Source organism: Onychomys torridus, chromosome 17 (genome assembly GCF_903995425.1).
Source record: "Onychomys torridus chromosome 17, mOncTor1.1, whole genome shotgun sequence".
NCBI classification, from domain to species: Eukaryota; Metazoa; Chordata; class Mammalia; order Rodentia; family Cricetidae; genus Onychomys; species Onychomys torridus.
The window spans coordinates 45,071,201-45,096,859 of NC_050459.1; positions in this window are offsets into that span (position 1 = coordinate 45,071,201).

A 25,659-nucleotide genomic window follows, 5' to 3' on the forward strand; every position below is an offset into this window, starting at 1 on the left:
TTTAAGGAAGTCAAAGAACTGAATTGTATTGTAAATTTTATGTAGTTAACATGAAAGAATGTAGCAGACAATTGAAAACATTCATACTCAAAACTTAATTTGGCATGTTTGACACTAAATAAAATATTTCTTAGAGATATGTGTAGAAAACCTTTTTGTTATTTTCTCGAACATAATTTCCATTTAATAAAGTTGCATTAAGTTCTTAAGTTTTTGCTAATTTAAAATATAATTAATATTAGACATTCATTCCATGAGAGATTGAATCAATATAAAGATTATGTATTTTTAATAAAAACTAAAAAAGATAAATACCACAAATATCTTATAATATATATATATATATATATATATATATACAATAAATTTAATTTTAATTTACAAAAGGAATAATTTCATACAAAACTAAAAACTAAGTTATGTATACTTAAGTAAAAATAATGATCATATTTATAATGATAATTTTAAATATTAATAAGCAAGTATCTATGCAACATAGGTTTCTGATAATGTGATGCAGTTAATTATTAAATGATAAGCATATGTTGATATCATTCAGATCAAGTACTCATAAGGAAACATTTTAAAATCTAACCTTTTAAGAAATTCTTCTGGAAGCAATAATTGTCTGTGTTTATATTTATTTAGTTTATCAACTAAATAGGAATGTTTGAGAAAACTATGCAACATTATCTATCAATTGATTTTGCTATATGTTATATTTATTTATTTATTATTTTTAACAATTCAAGTTACTAAATTAGCACATCTGCTGTCTAAATATTTTCACTGATGTTATGTAGAAACTGAAGTTGTTTCCACACATGAAAAATAAAGTATCACCTGTTTCTGGTCAGTTAACTGAACTAGTAATTATTATTGGACATGTGCTGTGGATATTTTTTTGCATAAAGAATTCCCCAGTGAAGCTTATTGTAGAGTTATCAGCAGGAAGTTAACAACTGGGGTGTTGTTGGGAAGAATGTCATAAAATTTGTGTTTACTGCCAGATGGAGAAACAGATATGTGTATAACACAATAAAAAATAACTACACAATTCCAAGGCTTCTCAGGGTCATAATCTATGAAGTCAAGGTTTGAAAAAATCATGTTTTCCAAGCCAACATACTCTTTAAAATTGTGGATTTTGGTTTACTAGCCAATATTTTTACTTCAAAATACTTTTTAATTCAAATGGTACATTTAGAACTATCACTTGGTCATATACACTTGATATTTTTATATCATATGAAAAAATAACTGGTAACTCAGAGAAAGAGGCTGTGATAGAATGCTTTTATTTTACCCCCAAAATAGAATTCAATAAAAATTGAAATGGTTAAATTCATTGTTTTACTTGCTAAAATGTGACAATAAAGTTTATTGTAAATTATGTATTTTTTCCTACATGTACATACACACACATGCATACATGCAGTTAATTCATAATTATTATTTTAGACATAGGTACCACACTTATATGTACATGTTGATATACAGACATACATATAAATAAATAATAAAATTATCTTATCAACAAGAAATGAGTTTTCAAAAATCAAAGTGACATTAATATTAGTTTAGGCTCAACAGACAAATAATTCGTATTTACAAGTAGTATGTAAGTTTAATGACATGTCATTGAAACACATGAAGCAAAAGATGAAAACACGAAAGACAGAAGGCAGGTCTACAATAACAGCTGGCTACCTGATACCGTCAAGAAGTGATAGAGCATCCATACATAGAACAAATAAGGGAAAAATGAACTTAAACCACACAATAAAATGACGAGGACTAGAGGACGTTCCTCAAGCCCTATAGTAAAAACACCACAGACCTTCTGTAGATTCGTGAGTGATTATGAACATTTTTTAGGATAGAATATATCTTAAGCCACAAATTACTTTTTAAATAGACTTGTTTATTTCTTACTTTATATATGAGTTCCATGTCTGTATGCATATCTGTGTGCCATGTACATGCCTGGTGCCCATGGAGGCCTAATGAAGGCATCGGATCCCCCAGAACAGGAGTTTAAATTGGCTATGAACTGAATCTAGGACCTCTACAAGAGCCCCAAGCCTTCCTAACTCCTGAGCCATATGTCCCTCCCCCAAAATTGTTCTTTAATACGTTTCAACATAGACAAATAAATTACCTTCTCTGGTTCCAGGGGTAGAAAAGCAAAAATTTTTTACAAAAGTCCAATTGGGGGGAAGTGAGGCAAATTGTACAAACTATTGATCATATATAAAAACAAGTAATCAATATAGTAGAAACACATAACAGTTTTTAAAATGATATAAATCAATAAACTATAAAAAGCGCCAAATTTGAGCTCTCCAAAACAATGGTGAGAATTTATTGATATATTTATACTAAATATCAAGAAATATTTAAAATCAACCAATGAACATTACAACAAAGTAAATAAGCACTAACTATGAAAATAGCAGATTAATACTAAAACCATGAGATGAAGGGAAATAATAAACATTAAAATGGAGTAAATAGAGCCTACTCTTACCATATCCAATCTCCATGTTTTACTCAGGGCACTCACCCTCTGCCTATGTCCATTCTGGTAATTCCCCTAGCAGCCTGAAATCCCCACAATGCCAAGGCACACCACTGGTCACACATCCATTGCTTCCAATTAAGTCTGGTTAGTCTTGACTTCACCCTTCTCAGTTCCCAGGCTCAGTCGAGCTTGTATATCCTATGCACAGGCTGAGTCTAACCAGCCCTGTCTATGTTGTCCTTGAGGCTTGTCCCTGGCTACATAACATTTACACTGTCCTAGAACCATTAGGGAACAAGACCCTGGCCCCCACACTACAAGGCATAGCTCAGGTAGTTAAACTTGGAGGCTTGGTCAAAAAGATCCAGTTTTGGCCATTGAGATCATTCCCATTCTTCCAAATTGGAATTAACATAGAATATTGGATGGATTTTCCTATGAACTTCTCAAACCTGATTCAAAGCTAATCAAGTTTGGGCAACAACAGCATAAAACAAACAAATCCTGGACTTGACAGAAACAACCTATAATCAGAAACATGTGCCATAAAAAGTCCACATGTCCATATCTCTTCTAAAAAAAAATAGGAAAGGCCAAGAAGACAGTGTATCTCCACAAAAATCTATCAGGACTATAAAATGGTTCCCCAAAGAGCATGACCTAGATAAACTCCAGGACACAAACTTGAAAGAACAATTATAAACTTCATCAAAGAGTTCAGGGAGTTTAAAGAAGACAAAACAGAATAAGAGCAATAACAAAAAAACCAGCTCAACAAACGTAAAGAGAATAGCAATAAATTAACCAAATCAGAAATGAAAAGTAGGACATAATAACAGACACTGAGGAAATCCAGAGAATCGAGAGGTCATAGTGTAGAAACCTGTACTCCATAAAATTGGAAAATGTAAAAGAAATGGGAAATTTTATGGATAAGTACCACATACCAAAAATTAAATCATTTAAACATACCTATAACCCCTAAGGAAATAGAAGCAATCATCAAAAGTCTCCCAACTAAAAAAAGCCCAGGGCCAGATGGTTTCAGCACAGAATTCTACCAGAATTTCAAAGAAGAGCTAATACCAATACCCCTCAAACTGATCCACACAATAAAACTGAAGGGGCATTGCCAAACTCTTTTTACAGGGCTACAATTACCCTGATACCCAAACCATACAAAGATGCAACTAGGAAAGAGAATTACAAACCGTCTCCCTTATGAACAATGACGCAAAAATATTTAATAAAATACTGGCAACTCAAATCCAATAAAATAATATATAAAATAAACCATTATCAAGTAGGCCTCATTCCAGAGATGCAGAGATGGTTCAACATACAAAAATCTGTCAATGCAATCCATCATATAAAGAAACTGAAAGAAAAAAAAAAAAACACATGATCATCTCATTAGATATTGAAAAAGCCTTTAACAAAATCCAATACCCCATTGTGATAAAGGTCTTGGAGAGATCAGGGATACAAGGAACATACCTAAACATAATAAAGGCAATATGTAGCAAACCAACAGTCAACAACAAACTAAATGGAGAGAAACTCAAAGCAATTCCACCAAAATCAGGAACAAGTCAAGGATGTCCACTCTCTCCACATATATTGAATAAAACACTCAAAGTTCTAGCCAAAGCAATAAGACAACAAAAGGAGACCAAGGGGATACAAATTAGAAAGGAAGAAGTCAAACTTTCACTATTTGCAAATGATATGATAATATACATAAGTGATGTAGAATGTTATTTTAAGGTGTGTTACTTCTATTTATGTTGCATTTGTTTAACTCCATGAAGCTGTGATACTGTGCCTGTCTAAAACCCATAAAGATCCGAACAGCCAATATCAAGGCAGGAGAAAGGACAGGCAAGGCTGGCAGGCAGGAAGAATATATAGAAAGAAAAATCTTGGAGGAGAAAAGAAGTAGCCAGGGAAGGAGGAGAACTCCAGAGCCAGGTCACCCAAATACACAGCAAGACAAGGAGTAAGAGAAAGATTTGCTAAAGAGAAATGGAAAAGCCCAGAGGCAAAAGGTAGACAGGATAAGTTAAGGAAAGCTGGCAAGAAACAAGCCACAATAAGGTCGGGCATTCATAATTAAGAATAAGCTTCTGTGTGTGATTTGTTTCAGTGGTGGGCCCCCCAAAGAGAAAAAAGCAACCAACAACACATAAATGACCCCCAAAATTATGACAGGGAATTCCTACAACCGATAAACACCTAAGTAGTAGCCTTCCTGCATACAAATGATGAACTGGCTGAGAAAGAAATTAGAGAAACATTTCCCTTTACAACAGCCACAAACAACATAAGATATCTTGGGGGTAACTCTAACCAACCAATTGAAAGACCTGTATGACAAGAACTTTAAGTCTTTGAAGAAAGAAATGGAAGAAGATATCAGAAAATGGGAAGATCTCAAATGCTCTTGGATAGGTAGAACCAACATAGTAAAAATGGCAATCTTAGCAAAAGCAATCTACAGGTTCAATGCCATCCTCCTCAAAATCCCAAAACAATTCTTCACAGACCTTGAAAGAACAATGCTAAAATTCATATGGAAAAACAAAAAAACCCAGGATAGCCCAGATAATCCTGTACAATAAAAGAACTTCTGAAACCATCACCATCTCTGACTTTGAGCTCTACTGTAGAGCTACAGTAATAAAAACAGCTTTGTATCGACATAAAAACTGACATGTGGATTAATGGAAAGGGAGCAGTGATTGGTATGTGAAATGAAAAAGAAATAAGAAAAAAGAAAAAAAATAACATGTAAGTGAAAATCCATCAGAATAACAACTGATTTCTCAATTGAAATATTAAAAGGTAGAAGAAGTTAGAAAAAAATACCCATGTTCTAAAATATCACAGATGCCCAGCAAGATTATTGCACCCAGCTAAACTATCTATGGTTGCTGAGGAGAAATACAATTTTACCATGATATAAAGAGGCTAAAAGAATATGTGTCTCCAAAACAATCCTTATGAGAATACTGGAATCAATTCTCTAGAGAGAAGAGAGTGATAAGCATGGCTAAGAGAGTGTAGAGAAAAAATAACACATAAGTTCTGCTGACAGAAACACAGAATACAACAAAGAAGACAAACAGCAAAAGCAACAGTGGAATGGCAACAATCAATATAGTCCCTAGATAATATATTTAAATACAGAGAGCTTCAACTTCCCAATCAAAAAACACAGGTTTGCTGAATGGATTAAAAAGGAAAATCCATCTTTCTGTTCTCTAACAGACACTCATCTTTGCTTTAAACACAGGCACTCCTTTTAAAGTGAAAGTATAGAAAAAGAATTCCAAGCAAATGGGAACAGGAAGCAGTCAGCTGTACCTACTATAGTAGCTGGTAAATTAGACATGAAACTCAAACAACAGAAAAAGCAAATGAATTTCTCATAATCATACAAAATCATGTAGGTTAAACAACACATTACTAAGTGGGAAATCGATCAAAGAGAAATCAAAAAAGAACTAAAATAATTTTGGAATAAATAAAAATAAAAATTCAACACATTAAACCTCTAGTACATATTAAAATGCAATCCTGAGAAGAAAATTTATAGCTCTCAGCACCAATGTAATTTTAGGTAAACAAACTAATATGATTCTCTGCGATTTTTCAAACATCCTTAATATTATTTACTTCTCTCCCAAACCCTCAATGTTAGTCTTCCTTCACACTATCCACATGAAGCCCACACCCAGTTCTTTTCCAATTTCTGCTTCCTCACACCTAAGATGTCCCTCTTTAGACATCTACCTCCACTCAAATGAACTGACTTCCCTGACTTCTGCGGTTTCTCCAGGCTATACACTTTCTTCTAAAAGTTCAGATATAAAATAAGAGAGAACATCTGGTATTTGTCTTTCTTGATCTAAGTTACTTCACTCAAAATAATATTTTTTTAGTTCCACCCATTTACTTGAAAACTTTATGATTTCATTTTTCCTTATAGCTGAGTATAATTCCATTGCTCTTCCTTACAGCTGGGTATAATTCCATTGATTAGACACCATGTTTTGGTTAGCCACTTATTTGTTGAAGGAGATTTAGATTGTTTCCATTTTCTAGCTATTGTGAACAGAGAGGAAACAGACATTGCAGACAAGGTGTCTAGGGAGTAGTCTGTTCAGTCCTTTGAGCATATAGCCAAGAGTAGTATAGGTAGGTCATATGGCTGATTTATTTTCACTTTTTGATTATTTTTCACAATTTCCAGAGCAGCTGCACTCATTTACAGTTTGCCAACATTAAATGAGGGTTCCTGCCTTGATGCACCTCTTTTAGTGTTTGCCATCCAAACTGGGATAAAATGAAATCTCATTTTAATCTGCATTTGCCTAATTGCTCAGGCTGTTGAAAATTATTTTGAGGATAGCCATGCTTATTTCTATATTTTTTAATTCAGGTAAGTGTAGCACTCTTCCTTCATCAAAGAACCTTTGTTTTGCAGCAGATAGGAGAACACTACAGGAACCCCGAACTGTTCAAAATGAAGAGGTGAACTGACCATGGGCTTACTAGAAATAATTGGTAGCTCTATAACACTGTCCTTAAGATTTAGTGCTCACTCTCTATCAGGACCTCTCCCTTGTTGCTCTCCTACTCCACCTCTGTTCCAGCTCAACTATGCTACTAGTGGGAACTCATGAACTTTGGAAGATATCTGTGGAGCCTGGATGGGATTGGACTAAGCCTCTGCATGGGTGAGAGAGTTGTGTAGTTTGGTTTGTTTGAGGGGCCCCTGACAGTGGCATCAGGATCTGTCTATCCCTGGTGCATAAACTGGCTTTTTGGAGCCCATTGTATCTGGTGGGATACCTTGCTCAGCCTTGATGCAGGGGGAGGGGCTTGGACCTGCATCAGCTGAATGTTCAGGACTTTGCTGACTCCCTATGGGAAGCCATACATTTTCAGAGGAAGGGATAGAGGGCGGGCTGTAGACAATTGCAGGAAAGGGAGCAGGAGAAGAGATGAGGGAGGATCCATGGTTGGTATGTGGAGTGAATAAAATTTTCTTAATTAAAAAAAGAAGACATAATGCTCAGGGAACATCTTAGAAGAGGGAGCTGAAAGATTATAACATAGGAAGAGTGGGAAGTCAGCTGCATGACTGTGGCTCTTAGTTATTACAGGGGCAGTGCACTCATGAAAATAACAAAATGGCTACCTACATACACAAGGCCTGAACAATAACACCAATTGACATGTCAGTGTACATGGGAAAATCTCGTAATACCCACTCATAGATGAAGAGCTATAACCAATTCATGACAATTAAAAGAGGGAGAGTCAGTTGTTGCCAAAGATCAGCTACCTAAATTGTTAGCTAGTACCAGGTGATCAGCCCTAAACACACACACACACACACACACACACACACACACACACACACACATATGCAAAGTAAATAGACTCAGTAGGTTGAATTTATGTGTACATGTACCCCCCCACACACACATATGTAATAATTATAACTAAAAATTAAATCCACTAATTTGAGAGGGAGTTCAGGGGACATGAGCTAGTTGGAGAGATGGGGAAAAGAGGTTGGAGTAATGTAAATATAGATCTCACTGATAAAATTCTGAAATAAATAAGAATAACATCAATACAGCACCATAATCATACCCCCCCCAAAATAAGGCATTAAATAGTTTTAATAAAAATTTTAGTTTTTTCCCATGCTGCTCTTAAGAAATTAATTTGCTTGCTTCATGAAAAAAAAAAAGAAAGGTAATAAGTGAGAAATTCCAAAAGTCCAAGTCGAGATATAAATATCCAAGTCACGTGTCTGAAAATTGATTTCCATTCTTAAAAACCTCTCACATTGACATCTGAGGGGAAGAAAACTCGGGGGATAGGCTATACAACAACCTAGAGGGAGCCATACAAAAGGGGTCTAATCAGGTCAAATCTCTCTCTACTTTTTCTACCCTACCTTTGTATCATTGTACTTCTAAGATCGAAATGATTAAAAATCATATTTATAGAATGAAGAGAAAGAAATTGACATAATAAAACAAAGCAAGAAGTATACTCCCCACTCTCCATGATTAAAAATGATTTCCTAGTGTAGGCACCATTGGAGGAGGACAAATGGCAACTTTTAAGAAAACAATGTAGTATTAATAGTTGTTAAGTGAAACCAGACACCTAATTTACTGAAGCAAATTAGTGTCTGAAATACTAAAATTAGAATACTTCCAATTTTGTCTTATTTCATTTGATATCCTGCCTTTTGCTATTTTGTGTGCTTTCCAAGTTCTTAGTATTCTTCATTGGAGGACAGGGAAACTTCCACTGTTTTTGCTAGCACCACGTGCTTAGGGCACATATATGCCTAGCAAAGGTTCTAAATGAATTGCATACTTGCTATACTCAAGGCACATTTCAAAGCACCAAAATATTACTATTTCAGCCACTGTTAAGTGTAAATACTATGATAAACCCATTTTGAAGCAGGGACTTGACCATGATCAAGGAGTAAAGAAGAGAATTGGTTGTAGATTTGGGAGGTGGACTACAGTCTATCTTCATGTCCACTGCCCTACTCTGTAGCACCATTCCCTCCAATGATCAGAATCAGGGTGTGTGCTTTGATTATTTTACAGTTCAGTAGGCGTCTGGTACAGGATGAGGAGGAATATTTGTTTTCTATATAAAAGAAAGGTGACGAATGGGAATGTATTCAGGAGGAGACATATGAAGAGCTGGGTTAAAAACTTGGCAGTAGAAATTGATAGAAATGAAAGATAATGAGGAGACAGAAATTAGAAGAAGGTGAACAGGAGGATTGTTCTTCTAATTACTTTCGATCTCTAACCAGTTGGAAGAAGATCTCTTTGCCTGTTTATTTGTAATTGATTCTAGTCTTTAGGCTACGTATTTCAAGGAAAATTTTAGGTGCCCTAAATATACCAGTATATCAGTAGGATATAACTAATAACATGAATAGGGAATAAAAAAAAGGTGTGTTTGTTATAAAGCCTGTATCAATACATGGACTCTGAATCTAAGCACGTGGTATTGGAAGTCACTTATGGCCTATGAGCTATGAATTTGATATGTGAATGAGCTTTAAGGGACCAAAGTCACTTAAGAGTTCATGAAAAATTCTGCTTGTCCACAATTTCTGAAGTAGTCTTGACATGTGACTATGCATCTTATAGTCCTCAAAAGCAAGGTATTTTTTTCTTCTTCTTCTTCATCTTATGGTCATGCTGTGGTGGTTAAGACTCGAGTCTTTGGAGGGTCTTAGTTAAAAGCATAAGTCAATACACTGTTGTTTTATGACAAGGGCCAAATTGATTGCACCTCAATTTCTTTACTTAAAAACTAAGGATGCTAATAATTTGAGGACTAATTTAAATAATACAGAATAAATAATAGTCATTCACCCAGAACCTAGCATCAATTATATGCTCTGATGAACACAAAATTTCCCATAAACAACCAGTAATGTATTTGAAGATACACAGGATGACACCTTAGAAAATATGCCATAGAATTATACTGAAAGCTTATATGAACATCTAATAATGTGATGATTTTTAACTCAGAATTAACTGTGTGAAACCCAGAGGCACCCCTCAGAGAGGGAGAAGTGACTTAATTACAGAGTAACACATAAACATAAACTATATAAAAATAAGCAAGAATGGATGATTGATGGAGCCCAACTTACATCATTTTCTTTTACAGCCATAGATGGGACAAGAAAATTACATTTCTAATGAGGGTCCCATGCATTGATGTAACCGTCTTGTTAAATAAGAAACACAGAGCCAACTGCAGAGTTAAAAGCCAAGAGGTCAGAGCAATAGCTGAGAGCTGAAAACCTTACCCTTCACTGCTGCTGCTGTCTTTCCTCTCTGCAAGAGGCCTACATCCTGTGTCCTGTCTTTTATATAGACTTTCTGTTCTGCCTTCTCATTGGTTGTAAACCCAACCACATGACCTCCTCGTCACTGCCTGTAGAGACCTCCAGGTCTTCTACAGTTGGTATTGAGATTAAAGCCATCTGTCCCCATGCTGGCTGTATCCTTGAACTCACAGAGATCCTGCCTAGCTCTGCCTCCCAAGTGCTGGGATTAAAGGCATGCAACCACCACCACCCAGCTTCTGCTATAGTTTGCTCTGATCTCAAGGCAACTTTATTAACATACAAATAAAATCACATTCAGTACAAATGAAATATGTGGTTGCACACGCTCCCTCTCCCCCCCCCTCCCCGCCCCACCTTGGTTTTTTCAAGACCCATGAGAGGAAGGCCTTCAGTGGTCCATGCACCAAATCGAAGAGTACTACCTACTCTTCTACCATTATTTACCTCATTCACAATTACAGGCCTTTTTTAAAGGTGCAAAGTGATTTCAGAAATCAACAGAACATATGCAAACTCCTTCCAGGTGATACTGAAGAATTAATTAATTTTCCATGCAGGCATGGTGGTACGTGCTGTTCATTCCAGCATTTGAGGAGCAGAGGGAAAGAGGATCAAGATTCCAAAGCCAACCTCAGCAACAACACAAGTTTGGGGCCAGCCTAGGCTGCCTGAGAGCCTGTCTCAAAAAAATATTAATGTTCCATCTTTCCTGTAGCTAAATATTTTGAAACTGTAATTTTTCCATCATAGAAAAAAATAAGAAAATTCACAACCTGTTTCTTGACATATCATTCCAATGGGAATTCCACACAAAAGTAATATTTTAGCAGCAGGCTGGAAGAAAGACTCATTGCCCTGTCAAGTACCAGTTACAAAATTAGACCCAGCCTCAAAGTGAATAAATGAGGAATTAAAATGTTTTTGAAGCTGCTCATTTGTCTGAACTTTATTAAAATTTCCATGAAAGGGTAATGATATTGATCGATACATTGTCATATATACAGAATGAAAACAATGTTAACAGAAGAATGATAAATGATTTCATCTTAAAATTAACATTACTGATGGCTAATGCTATCCAAATAGTACTTAGATGAAATAAGTATATGGTATACTTTTATTCTTAAAGAACGATATTTGCTTTAAAATAAATGAGAAGGTAAATTGGGAAAATATGAGGAAATAAAAAATAATCAACCTTACTAGGCAGAGCTCTGATTAACATTTTTAAAATTTGAAATACAGATTCTTTACTATGTTTGTAGTCAATGCTCAGGGTATATACGCATCTTCCTTGGTGTAGAATCTATCAGGAATGATTGATTATATTATTTACATTAAAAATTAACAATGGAATCAGTTTTCATTCCCAGGAGATACAATGCCAAGTTCTCTAGTTCTTTGTATTTGGGCCTTTATAAAAGCAGGCAAAGTGGGCTTGCTTTATTTTTATTTCTTTCTAGATTCAAATTTTTAGTAGATTTGGATATACTTGTCATTTCTTTATAACACCTATTTTCTAGCTGCCAGTAAAGATGGTTTTGAACATGTCACTCTATGCAAGAATATGGGATTGAATAATGCATCACAGAACAATATTTAAAGATACTACTTTTCTATTTTTTTTTAATTCCCAAAGAGTTAGTGCAGGCTGTTATCAAGCAACATCCTTAGGGAAATGTCAGCCCCTTCCGCAGTGAGAACAAAAGGAGAGACAATCACAGTAAGAACCCTCAGAGTCATGGCACTGCCACTGAACAGCTCAGCATCTATGTGCTCTATGGTGATATTTTATTTGTGATTTTATTTGTATGTTAATAATGTTAATAAATACAAGTGCCTGTGGGTCAGAGCTAATAACAAGCCATTTAGAAGACATCTGGCAGTGGTAGCACACGCCCTTCATCCCGATCACATGACAGGCGATCTCTGTGTGTTCAAGGATACAGCCAGCATGGAGACACATGCCTTTAATCTCAATACCAACCATAGAAGAATTGGAGGTCTGTATAGACAGGCTGTGATGAGGAGGTCATGTGGTTGGGTTTACAACCAATGAGAAGGCAGAACAGAAAGTCAATAAAAAGACAGACACAGAGGAAGTAGGTCTCTTTCTCAGGGGAAGAATGGCAGCGGCAGCAGGTGGTAGGAAGGTGGTCTTGGCCTCAGCTCTTAGTTACTGTTCTCTGATCTCTGGGGCTTTTAACTCTGCATTTTGGCTCTGTGTTTCTTATTTAATAAAACCGTTTATAATTACATCGACAGTGTTCTATGGAGATCAGGGCCTGGTATTCAAGTCTTTAATATTGCGTACTTCCATAACGCAATCAATGCATTTGTTAACCCAACATTCCTCCTAGTAAGAATGACACTGGTTCTCTGAGACCATTCTTTGTCTGAGGTTGAAAAAGTACTAACCTTGACTTGGATAATCTTTCAGAAAGCCTTCCTAATGGAAGATTTCCATTTTGGGGAACCCAAACTTCTTAGATCAGTTTTTAATTTTTACATTTTGGTGATAAAAAAATTATTTTCATTAAAAATTGAAAAGTACATTTACTAAAAAATAAAGCATACATTTGAGTCCCATTGTTTTTAAAATTGGAATTAAATTATAATTTAATATTCACAGCTACAAAATTAAACCATAAATATTTGCTATTATATGAAAAGTATAGAGCTCAGAAATTATTGCATGTAAGAGATGAAATCTAGTATTATTCCAAAAATAAAGCTTTAGCAATATTGATTACTACAACTCCAACTATATACAGTATTTGTTTTTCTAGAAAGACTGCACTCATATGGTAAAAGAGTTATTTAATCATATAAAAATAAACTATATAGCTCAAACAATTTTATTTCCATAATCTTCAAATGATAGTTCCATCACCAGAAATTGCTACTTAAAATACCTTGTTGTAGTTAATTTGATCATTACTACTATAATTTTAATACATGCAATTAAATGCAATATAGCAATTTTAGACTATGTATATTGCTTTTCTATTTTTAGAGGGAATAGGCATAAAGATGTATACTCTGGAGCTAAAGTGGGCTTTGAGGAAAACAGCCAAATGCCTTGTGTCTGCATTCTCTGGTTTTGTCTTAAATAATCAAAATACATAATATAGAAGATGTTGTAGGAAATTATAGATTACCATGCACAGGATATTCAAGCTGTTTGTGCTATATGGTAAAAATCAGCCCACTATTATTTTTAAGTAGTAGGAACACATTAAATACATAAATCATAAGCCAAATTAACATACCTCTTTTTATCTACCTAATCCTCTCCAAAATTTGCATTATATTATTCATGTTTTCTTTCTGTGGTACCTTGTTCACTTAAGATAGAGTCTACGTTGTTTCTATAGATAAGATTTAGATAAATTCACTTACCAAAGATAGTCATTGTATTTTCACTCATCAACATAAGGAAATGAGCATAATTGTGCTTTCTTCAACCCTCTGATTTATTTTTGCTCCTTCACTGCTAAGATTTGCAATATTGATTCTCATAAAAATGACAACCCATATGTATCACCTGGAATGTTGAATTCTTTGAATGAAAGGAAGTCAGAAAGGCCCCAGGGCAAAAATTTTTCACTTTTTTTTTTTTTTCTAACTTTCTACGATTCCTTTTCCTGCTTCCTAAGAGTCTCAGAAACCATTATTCATCACCAGTGATGGCCACATAAACTAAAATTCCTTTCTCTCTGAGGAAGCCATGAACCCCTAAAGATCAACCTTTTTATTCTTTCTGTATAATTCTTATTTCAAAGAATAGCTTATCTAATATCCAAGAAGAATTAAGGCTGGAAAGAGAGACCATGCAATATGTAAAGGTGTTAGTATTTATGCGGTGCTAGGAACATGTCCCGAACACAACAAGACCACGGAAGAGTTTTATTAAAGAGGATAGAGGTGACAGGCCTGCGTGAAATACACGTGGGTGAGGAGATAAGGAGAGGGGGGGGCTCATGCAAGATGGCACTGGCTTTTTAAAGCTTGGGCAGCGCATGCGTACAGGGACTCCTGTGGGTACTCCACGCATGCGCATAGATTACATGGCTGCGTGCACGCTTTACGCAACCGCAACCATGTAAGGCCACAGAGTCCTGGTCCCGCGAGATGTCTGACCTGGAGATGGCTATTCTACACCAGAAATAGTTAGGCGGTCCGCTGGGCAAGCCCAGCTGTGTGAACATGTAATTATCTATCATTCCCAACTCTCATGTTTTAAAAAAGAAAAAAAAATGTGGATAGATGGGTATGGGACGCCGTTTCTCTCAAAGACTGCTTCAGGCTGAATGGTGGACGTTGATTGGTTTTGGGGGGTGGGGTGGGGAAGCCTTCTCCTGAAGTTCTGGGATGAAATCCTGTAGCTGTGTTCATCCTCCAAGGTGTGGCTGGTCCTAGGATGAGATCCTGCAGCTGTCCGTCCTCCATGGTGTGGCTGGGAACCTTCTATCTGACAAAACACTGGTGACATAAAAAGCTTAGAGAAAAGACTCATTATTATTTTGCTTTTGGAGTTGACATTTATCTGAGGTAGATCTATCTGGTCTGTCTGGTTGGAGACATGTTAAAGGTGGCTGTGATGTTTCAGTACTCTGGTTGGTTTTTTTACCTGAGACAAGCCTTATTCGAGGTGGTTTATTTAAGGCACCTGTTTGTTTTGCTAGTTTAGCGTTTGGGAAACACAGGTGATCAGTTACTGAGTATTGAACAGTGACAAACTGTTATATCTTTACCACCTGGATATTTTGATGGTCCCTTTTGCCTCCGGCTCTATGTGGCCCTAGTTGGGAAAGGGGTGATACCTTATTCTTCTGGAATTGGTGACAAGGCAGTGGATCCTGGTGTCCTCTGGAGCTTGAGAGTGGAAGAGAACTTATTTTTTTGAATTAGGGACAAGGCAAACATCGTGGCCCTGTCTGTATGCACATGAGAAACACAGGCGGTAACTTTGAAATGAGACAATGAGTTCTTATCTTAGTTGGAAATCTCTCTCATTAAGTAACTCTGAAAGTACAATTGAATCTGGTGAGGTAAGTAAGGCTGTCCTCTGTTCCTGACAATAGAAAGGAGGAGTGACATCCTAAAACTCCCAGGACTGAGTCAATGGCTCTGGTGTCCAGAAGGAATGAAATTGATCGCTTCCCTGCTGAGTTCTGGGTTCCCTGCTGTGTCTGTAGCCAAGCCTAGGTTTGCTGGAGGTCTTAGCTTGCTGTACCCATGCGTCTTGGCGCCTGGGGGCAGTCAGCTGACTGGTTGTCTTTCTAGGCAGCACAAGGACAAGGCTGTTGATGGGCAGGGCATTCGCTAGCCCATGCCCTTTTTCATTTAAAACAGGGACCCAACAGCTTTCAGGAGTCAGCGAGTGCCAGCATTTGGCAATTTTGTTTTCAGGCTTCTCTTTCCTGGCACACCTTAACCGCCACAGATGACTCCTTTGCCCGTGGGGTCAGGAGCCTTGTTCTCCAGATACTTAACTTTTAGCCGGGAACAAGAGATGAATTTTACTCTATGTCCTGAATTTTTCCTGACAATTGGTGGCTTAATGACAGCTTTTGGAAGATCTGCCAGTAGGCAGATTGTAAACCAATCCTTTGGAAGACTTGCTTGAGGCTATAAACTGATATTTTTTTTTTGGCTTAGGTGCCATCCCAATTACTGTAAACTTAATTGTTTAGATCTCACCTGCTTTTAGACCTGTCTGTGGTTCTCAAGGCAGTTTGAGAATGAGTGGGTGGAGTTAAGGTGAGTTAGGGCGAGTCTTAGAAACCACCCAAGCCCGCGGATTTAAGCCCACCCACCAACGGCGCGAAAGTCAGACAGAAAAGGTTACACGTGGCAGACGCCTTAGTGGGAAAGGAAAGAAAGGGTTTAGAGCTTTAGCAGAAAGCTTGGAGATGAAGCAACTCTTATTTTCCCATTTGCTGGCTGAAATACCTGCCACACTGTTATGTGGTCAGGTTTACCGGTACCGCAAAGCTGTTAAGCGGCCAGATTTACCGGTACCCGCCCCATCTGCCAAAGTAAGTGGGTGGTATCTGCCCTCTGTCCCATGGCTGTAACTGAGTGGAAAATAAAAAATTAAAGTAACAAACCGGGATCAGACTTCAACTCAGGCATCCTGAGAATGAAGTAAGATCTAAGGTCAGCTCAAGTCCCCCCCCCTTTCGTCAAGGGATGGGAGGAGCTGCGACCATGCTGCTGTGGGTCCATCTGGTAGACCCAGACACCATTTTTGCTCCGAGCAAAAATGTGCCTGCCAATGCCAGCACAGCCTGGACAACTCCCAGGATTGTCCGTCGCAAACATATAGCTCAGATTTCAGCCATTAGAACAGCAGACTCACTGTAAAAAAATCGTGGCGGTATCAATAATGGAAAGCCACGCTTCTTGTGGCTGGCCACCACCCGAGGTGTCCAGCTGGAGGTGCGTGCTGGTTGGTGGAAGAATCACAAGCCATGGTTACCTTTTTAGAGCTTTTAGAGAGAGAAAGCTAAGATAAAGAGCAACTCTTTCCATTTGCCTGTTCGCTGGTCAGAATTAGATAACTCCCATAAAAGATCGGGATTTTTTGTTATTTTTTAAGGCATACTTGGGCCATCTCTCAGTACAGAGACGGATAAGCTTAGGAATCTTTAAGTAGGCTGATCGAGTTGGAAGCCTTATTTCCCATGTCTGCAGCGGAGAGACAAAAACGAAAAATAAACATGATCCGGAGCCAAGACCTCCCGGAGGTCTGGACAGATCTCGGGCACAAGCTCGTCAGCCGATAAGTGGGGGCCCTGTCGTGTGAAGGAAGGTCTCCCCGGGAGCCCGTGACGCTCAGCCACCCCATCGGGTGCGAAGAACGTGCTGGCTTCACACAGCCCCCAGGAAACACCTGATGGTGGTGGTCCCTTTGCAAAACATCTCAAGCTGCAGACATGGGAGGTGGCTGGAAATCCGGGCCCGCAATGGGGGCCAGCGATAGCCAGTAAAGAAAAGGGGAAAACTCACCAATCAGTAGCGGTGTTGTATGCGGATTTGTGCGACCAGGCTAATGGAGAGTAATCTGTCACGAATGGAGCAGAGTTCCCGGTGTGTGTAGCGCAGTTTCCGTCCGGTTCCCAGGTTTCCAGGCACAGAGCTCCCGGAAGCGCCCGTTTTCGCACGGCACCAATGTTAGTATTTATGCAGCGCTAGGAACATGTCCCGAACACAACAAGACCACGGAAGAGTTTTATTAAAGAGGATAGAGGTGACAGGCCTGCGTGAAACACACATGGGTGAGGAGATAAGGAGGGGGGGGGGCTCATGCAAGATGGCACTGGCTTTTTAAAGGTTGGGCAGCGCATGCATATAGGGACTCCTGTGGGTACTCCACGCATGCGCATAGATTACATGGCTGCGTGCACGCTTTACGCAGCCACGTAAGGCCACAGAGTCCCGGTCCTGCAAGATGTCTGACCTGGAGATGGCTATTCTACACCGGAAATAGTTAGGCGGTCCGCCGGGCAAGCCCAACCGTGTGAACATGTAATTATCTATCAATAGGAAGTTTTACTGCACATGTCTTTCTGGCTCTTATTAGTTCCTCTGCTTTAATCAATATGCATCAAACACAAATTAGGTTAAAATGTACAGTTATCCCTGTGTCTTTGGGCCTTCATGCATGAAAGGTCCTATGCAACATAAATTTAGGTACATTTATTATGCATTTATTGGGTTAATTGGCTCATTGACTTATAAGAATTTCAGCTGTGGTCCTTATGATGGGTGAGGAAAAATATGCCTTTCTCACCCTAAAATTATACCTTCAACTTCTTTATTGTATTCATGGGATTAATAAACATTATTTTATACATAGGACTACTAATATATGGAGATAATTTTTAATGAATCTTACAATATAAAATTTGATAAATGAGGGACATGTGTTTGGTACATAAAATGAATAATTTTTAAATAAAAAATAAAAATAAAAAATTTAATAAATGGAAGAAATTCCATCATAGTAAAATGCACTTTGCTGTTGAGGTAGCACCTGCACTACCACCACCAGTTCACCATGTCTGAGCGAGGGGCTGTGGATCAAGAAACAGAGACAAAAGACAGCAGGTCATTTGAGCCAGAGGATGCCAAATTCCGTTTATTGAAGAAGGGAGGAAATCTTAAATACATACAGGCTTACAGCACAATGGAGGAACCCCGGAGAGCAGACATTCACTACTGAATGTTCTACATTCCTGCATCTAAGCTGTTTACACCAAATGCAGGATATACAAACAAAGAACCTCTGGTGAGCATTCAGGAGGGTGGAGACCAGCAGGGAATCAGCATAGGGAGGACACCAGGTCAAGGTCAGCAAGTAGGGCTGCAGTTACCCAACTTAGGAGTTCCAGGGCACTACACTTTGCCAACAGATACTTGTGTGTATGTGCATGTATGTGTGTGTGTGTGTGTGTGTGTGTGTGTGTGTGTGTGTGTGCATCCATACATATGTGTGAATGAAGAAGGTACACGTGTATCATGACATGTATATGTAAGTCAGAGAGCAAACTCAAGTGTCACTCTGTCCTTCCATCTTGTTTTAGGCAGAATTTCTATGTTATTTTTTCCCCAATGTATACCAGGCTATCAGGTCCATAGCTTTTCAGGACTTTTTTGTCCACTATTCATCTCTCTAAGAAGCACTTAGGATTATGGGTGCTTGTACCATGTGTCCAGCTTTTATGTTTGTACAGAGAATTTGAAGTCAGGTCTTCACAGATTTTTGCTTTTAAACGAAATTTTACTTGCTGAGATATATTTTCAGCCCAGACACAGGATTTAAAGACATGTTTTAAAACTATGATTCAAATATCTTTACAAAAAACTATTGTAAAATAAAGAAAAATAATGACAAAGGACTATGAATAACATCTAAAATAAGAAGATATAAAAATTTTGTCTTTAAAAATAAAATAAAATAGCCAGACTTTAGGGGGATGGAGAGAGAGCTTAGCGGTTGAGTGTATGCTGTTCTTGTAGAAGACCCGAGTGTCTTTTTCAATATCCACATGCTATGCCAATTACTGCCTGTAACTCCAGCTACAAGATGATCTAGTGTCTCGCCTTCATGGGTACCTGCACTCAATGTCACATAGTTGTTCATGAACACACATATATACACTTAATTGCAATTAAATCAAACAAACAGCAAAACACAGGGTACGTACCCATAATTCCAGTGCCTAGGTAATGAAGATAGGAGGTTCAAGAGTCTGTGATCACCCTCAGTTAAAGAAAGCCAAGATGAGACTGAATCACATGAGACAAATGAAAACAAAACCAAGCAAAAACAAAATAAACAATCACTTGATGGATTGTTCACAACAACAAGCTTCATTGTATTTTGACATTCTCAGATTCTCAAGACTGTGGTATTGATTTGACTGTTTTCTTTTAATTTTTTTGTTAAATGATTTATTTTAATGTTTTAAAGTTTAATACATTTGTATAATGTATATTGATCGTATCTACTTACCACTTCCTCTCTCCAACCTTGCCTAGTCACCTCATCCCTTCTCTCTACTCCTTATCACCTTTTACTATTTTTGCAAATAGCTTCATGAGTTCAATTAGTACTGGCACATTGGAGGCTTTGTTAGCAAAGGAGAGTGATTCCATCTCTTATCAGTAATCAACTGCCAATTCTCCCTCCAACAGGCATCAGGGGCCCTCCCCTTTCATGCTGGAATTTTTACTGGCTAGATCTTGTGAAGGTATTGTGCAGGTAATTGTAGATGTACCTATTGATTCATGCAGTAGCCAGGTCATATCCAGAAGTCCACATTTTATACCTTTCCTTTCCATCAGCTGGGGAGTTTCCACCCATTATTTCAGGAAGTTCCCTGACACTTGGATTCTGAGATGTTTATATTAATGACATGTCTAAAACTAAGCACTCTTTGTTATTTATAACTGCCAATTTGAGTAGTTGTGAGTCTGTGAATAGATTAATAGCTATTATAAAAAAGAAATTTACAGGGCTGGAGAGATGGCTCAGAGAGGTTAAGAGCACTGGCTGTTGTTCCAGAGGCCCTCAGTTCAATTCCCAGCAACCACATGGTGGCTTACAACCATTTGTAATGAGATCTGGTGTACTCTTCTGGCCTGCAGGGACTCATGCAGACAGAACACTGTATACATAATAAATAAATAAATCTTTAAAAAAAAAAAAGAAATTTCTCTGACAAAAATAGAGAGCAACACAAAACCATGGTTATAAACATAAATATTTAGAGTACACTTTGACAGCATGACCGTTTTTTGCAAAACATCAATTGGTAGATTGCCCCTGGAGCTTGCGGCCCTTCCACTCACGGGATTTGACTCTCTTTCTAGTATCAGGCAAAAAATCTCTTTTGGAATTCAATTCACATCCAAATAGGAAGCAGTTGGTTACCCTTGAGCCAACATGCCACTATTGTATCAGTGGGCATATACTGCCAGCAGGTCAGTCTCATAAGAAAGAGGGTCCAGTACTGAGTAACACACCATTTGTTCTCTCTCATATGTGGATCCTAGTTTTAAATCTTTTGTTTTGTATGTTAAAATTGAAATTCACATGAAAGACAGGAAACAAGAAATGGCTTACTGGCAGTAAACTTCAAGATAGAGGGAATAGTAAAATACAGGCTCAATGAACTAGAGATGAGAAACACTAGAGAACACAAGTTTCTAGGATGGGAGGAAGGGGAGACAGGGAAATGAAGAAATGGCAGAAGGTTTAACCAAAATGAAAACAATCATAAGGGAAGTTGACGCCTTCTAACCCACCCAAAATATAATTAAAGGGAAGAACAGAGCAAATGAGGCATGAGAAGAAATGGGAAAACTAATCCGTTTAATAATAGGATGAGAGAGAAGAGACAGTGGTGGTTAGGTAAGCCCAAATTAAGAATATATGAAACCTTTTTATGGGAAATCCACACGTTAGCCACCTAATTAAAATATTTAATGCATGAACAGGGAGAGTTTGAACAGAAGTAGTCTGCATGGGTGCATATTGCTTCTCCAGGAATATCTGAGTTATTAATGGAAAGTTTTCAATGCAAGGCAAAGGTAACCTCCCCATTTGAGTAATTCTGTATTAGTCACTGAGAACCCAGAAGCCCCAAGAACAAGCATAGGCTGCTGCTATTGCTCTCGGGTGCTTAGTGTAACTAGATGGTAAGACCTTGCTGCTGAATAGACCAGTTACAAACTGACCAGGAAACTCTCTTCCTAGCTTACACTTTGATAGAATGTACCATGAAGCTGCTGAGGGAGAAAAAAAAATCAAATTATGTTCCAGTCACAGTGTAACTACTTGCAAAATATTATAGTTTTCTCTGAGCCTGGTTGATGCTTTTGTACAAAGAAATCATGTGAGTGTTAGTTCATGTATCAGGAAATGTATTGTGAACATGAAATGTATCGTGAACAAATAGATCTTTATTTTTTATTTATTTATTTAGTTTTTGAGATATGTTTTTGGTATGTATCCCAGAGGAGCCTTGAACTGAACGACAGTCCTGCTTCTGCCTTCTGATTGGTAGATTTATAGACCTGTGCTACTACATGCAGCAGCAGTGGATTTTAAAACACAGAAGCTACCAGGCATGGTGGCACACACCTCTAATCTAGGCACCCAGGAGGCAGAGGCAGACAGATCTCTGAGTTTGAGGCCAGCCTTAGTCTACAAAGCCAGTTCCAGGAAAGCCAGGGCTGTAACAGAGAAATCATGTTGCTACCCTTCTCCCATCACATAATTCTGTATGAGTGCTTGATGATACAGCAGGTTCAGAATTTGAGAACCTCTCTCATATCTCTGATATCTTGAGCATATTTCTTTTTACATATTTTATTGAATCAACCTCAATTGCCTATAACATACCACTAACTGTATAAAAGAAAAGAAAACATCCTTAAGATGATGGTTTAAGTAAAGCTTTCTGTTTTCTTTAAGGGGCTGGCCATTGTGTTTCTGAGCATGCTCCAGTGAGTATATGGACAAAACAAATTGGACTTGGTGTATTTTTTTCCTATTCTATTTTTTCTTCTTCTTTTTTGTGCGGGAGGTCATGGGGGTGGGCGGTGGACCTTGGAGGACTGGCAGGTGAGTGTGATCAGGGTAAATTGTGTGAAACTCATAAATAACCACTAAAAATATTATGTTGGAAAAAAAGGAAAATATAGTGTGGTAGTCAAAACATAGACACAGATTAAACCCACCTGTAAGAGAGTCTCTTCTTTAGCCAAGTGAGCCCCTGTGACAAATGATCCTATAGGGCATATTTTGTTTGTACTGCAGTTCATTGTATTTAAAAGCACTATGAAACCCTGAATATCATTATACTCCTAGAGCAGCCACAATATTCTATCTCATTGTGTCATTTCCGTTGGAAGTTTTCTTGCTACTGCATGGCCTTCCTTATGGTCTGACTACATTCTAACTAACTTTTTAAACACAGAAGCACAAAGATAGAATACTTGCACCCTATTTTTAGACACTAACCAAGATGTAATAATTTGGTTACAATAGATAATTGCAAGAAACCATGTCACCTGATGAAATGAAAAATATAAAGACATCATTAGTAAAAAACGGTCTCCACATATCTTTCTGGACTCTGATTCTGAAGAGTTATGGCAAAGGCAAGGTTATGTCCCTGGTAAGCTCATTTGTCAGCCTTGTTCTGCTCCCTGGGAGGAACTTCTCTGTCCATTGTCTATTGACCTTGATTTTGCTCTCTAAGTGGTTCTTCCTTTTCTATTATCCCCTGCCCCCCTTTGGAGATGTGCTGATCATTTGATGCTAAGTATTTGCTGGTGCAGATTGATAGAGAATGCTCAGAGGCTCTGGAGTCTAACATGCAGTCTCTTTAAAATTACATTTTCAGGCTAAAAGAAAGCAGCTTTCCAATCTACTTGCTTTTTGTCAATTTCTTGTGCAAATAACCCCAGACAGAGAGCCCATCTGGTCACAGAAATTCAACGTGAGCACCCTCACCTTCTGTAGTCAGGTTTTTTTTTTCCTGCTTGTGATTTGTCCTTCAGGATCTCTTAGATGACAGAAAACTGCAAAAGTTGGGCAATTTAAAAGATATTTACCAGTCAACACAAAACCTGGCAGAACTGATTGTAGATGACAGGTTTGACGGTCCTTTCATTTTCCTTTATTGGTATAAGACTTTTTATATTGTTTATCACATGCAATATTGCAATTTTTTTTATTGTTTATCACACACAATATTTTTCCACTGGAATTTTGAAAACTTCATTAATACGTTAGGATTAGAAAATTCTATGGCTTTTCCAATAAGACAGTTAATCATTTCTGGAAATCTAGCAAAAGTTCTAAAATAAGAGCATATAAAGATTAGAGCTAGATGGAGTGTTTAGTAATGACTTAACTATCAATGTTATTATAAATATTATAAATACATTGAATTTTTGATTATTTGCTAACACTTTTATTGTATTTAGTGAAAAAAGTACATTTCAGTGCATATTGTCCATGTAACTTATTTCAAAATTCAAATATAGGCAAAAACACAAACAATGGCTAATTTTTTTTTTTTTTTTTTGGTTTTTCAAGACAGGGTTTCCCTGTGTAGCTTTGTGCCTTTCCTGGAACTTGCTTTGGAGACCAGGCTGGCCTCGAACTCACAGAGATCCGCCTGGCTCTGCCTCCTGAGTGCTGGGATTAAAGGCGTGAGCCACCACCGCCCGGCTGTCTAAATTTTTATTAGTGAGTATACATACTTAACAGGATTACATCTATCTCTCAAGGTACCTAGGTGGAGTCAGATATTTTAATAGTATAGTACAGCATTTATATATTATGTGTATACAATAAGCTTGTTATGAGTAAATTTCCCAATTTTACTTATTCTTTCAAGTGTCTATAATTGAGAAAATTAACATAGTTCCTGTTATGAAGATGTTGTTTCTGAATTTTTGCTGAAGTCAAGTGAAGAATAAAGGACTGACTAAATATTCCAGCCTCTTCTAAGGATGTGGCTAAATGAAAAACACAGAGCCGTATTACATGAGAATAAATGATGTCTGGATCTATGTTTGCTAATCTGGAATGATACAAGGCTCTTGTGATTGATAGATTTATGGAAATAACCTTTTGGACTTTGGGCTCAAAGCAACTGAGCACCTTGAAACTGAAGTCCATATACAAGCTCCTGAATGGGGTTCAAGATTTACATTTGAATTTTTGCTTTTCACACATTTTTAATAAACTGACATTAATGGAATGTTATTGACTGATCCATATGGATAGCTATTTATATGTGAATGTGCAGATGTATGTTATGTATTCATAGTTTTATTAGGACATTATTTAATTAGACGAGGAATCCACATTGCTTAATATATTTGGTTGATTTGTACAGTTTTTTTTCCCAAAGACTCCGAAGAACACTGTGCAATAGATAAAGAAATATTCAAATGTCTTGTTTCTTTTGATGTTTGACATAAATCAAATAATTCACTTCCCTATAGCCCTAGACATGTATGATGAATGAGGCACATTTCTCCAATGCCAAAACTTTTCCCTTGTATTCTTTCTTACAATTATTGTATAATTATCAGTTAAGAAACTTCGGAAAGATGCTACGAGATATACTTAAAGTGTTCTTACCATGATTTAACTCTACATCTGAAGATTGTATTCTAGTAGGTTAATAGTAGAAAAGCCAATTTTGAGGGAATTGATGGGAATGAGAAGAGGTTTTGAAAATATGGGAAAATAACTTGGCTTCTCATCACATGGAAGAAATATTGCCAAGGAAGATTTTGCTGCTGTTCATTAGGTGTCTTATTAGATAAAAAAGGGTTATAGATTGGCATGCTTCTAAAGGAAGAAATAGCAAAAACTATAAAATCATGCAGAGGCAGAGAAAGACTGATAAATAGGTGCTCATATACATCTGTGCTCTGTGTGATGTATTTAAGAGGTATGTAGGTTGTACAAATGGAGCTGATCAATAAAATGGGGACTTTCTGATGCCCTGGGTGAAATTAGAGTTGAAAGTTTAAATTATATAGACATATACTATTTTCTGAGATTTAATATGCTGTATTTATACTGGTAGTCTCGTTTAGTCGACATCTCTTTCAATATTAAGCCATTATGTGTGTTATAGATTAGATTAACTTTCTTTCCTGAGTT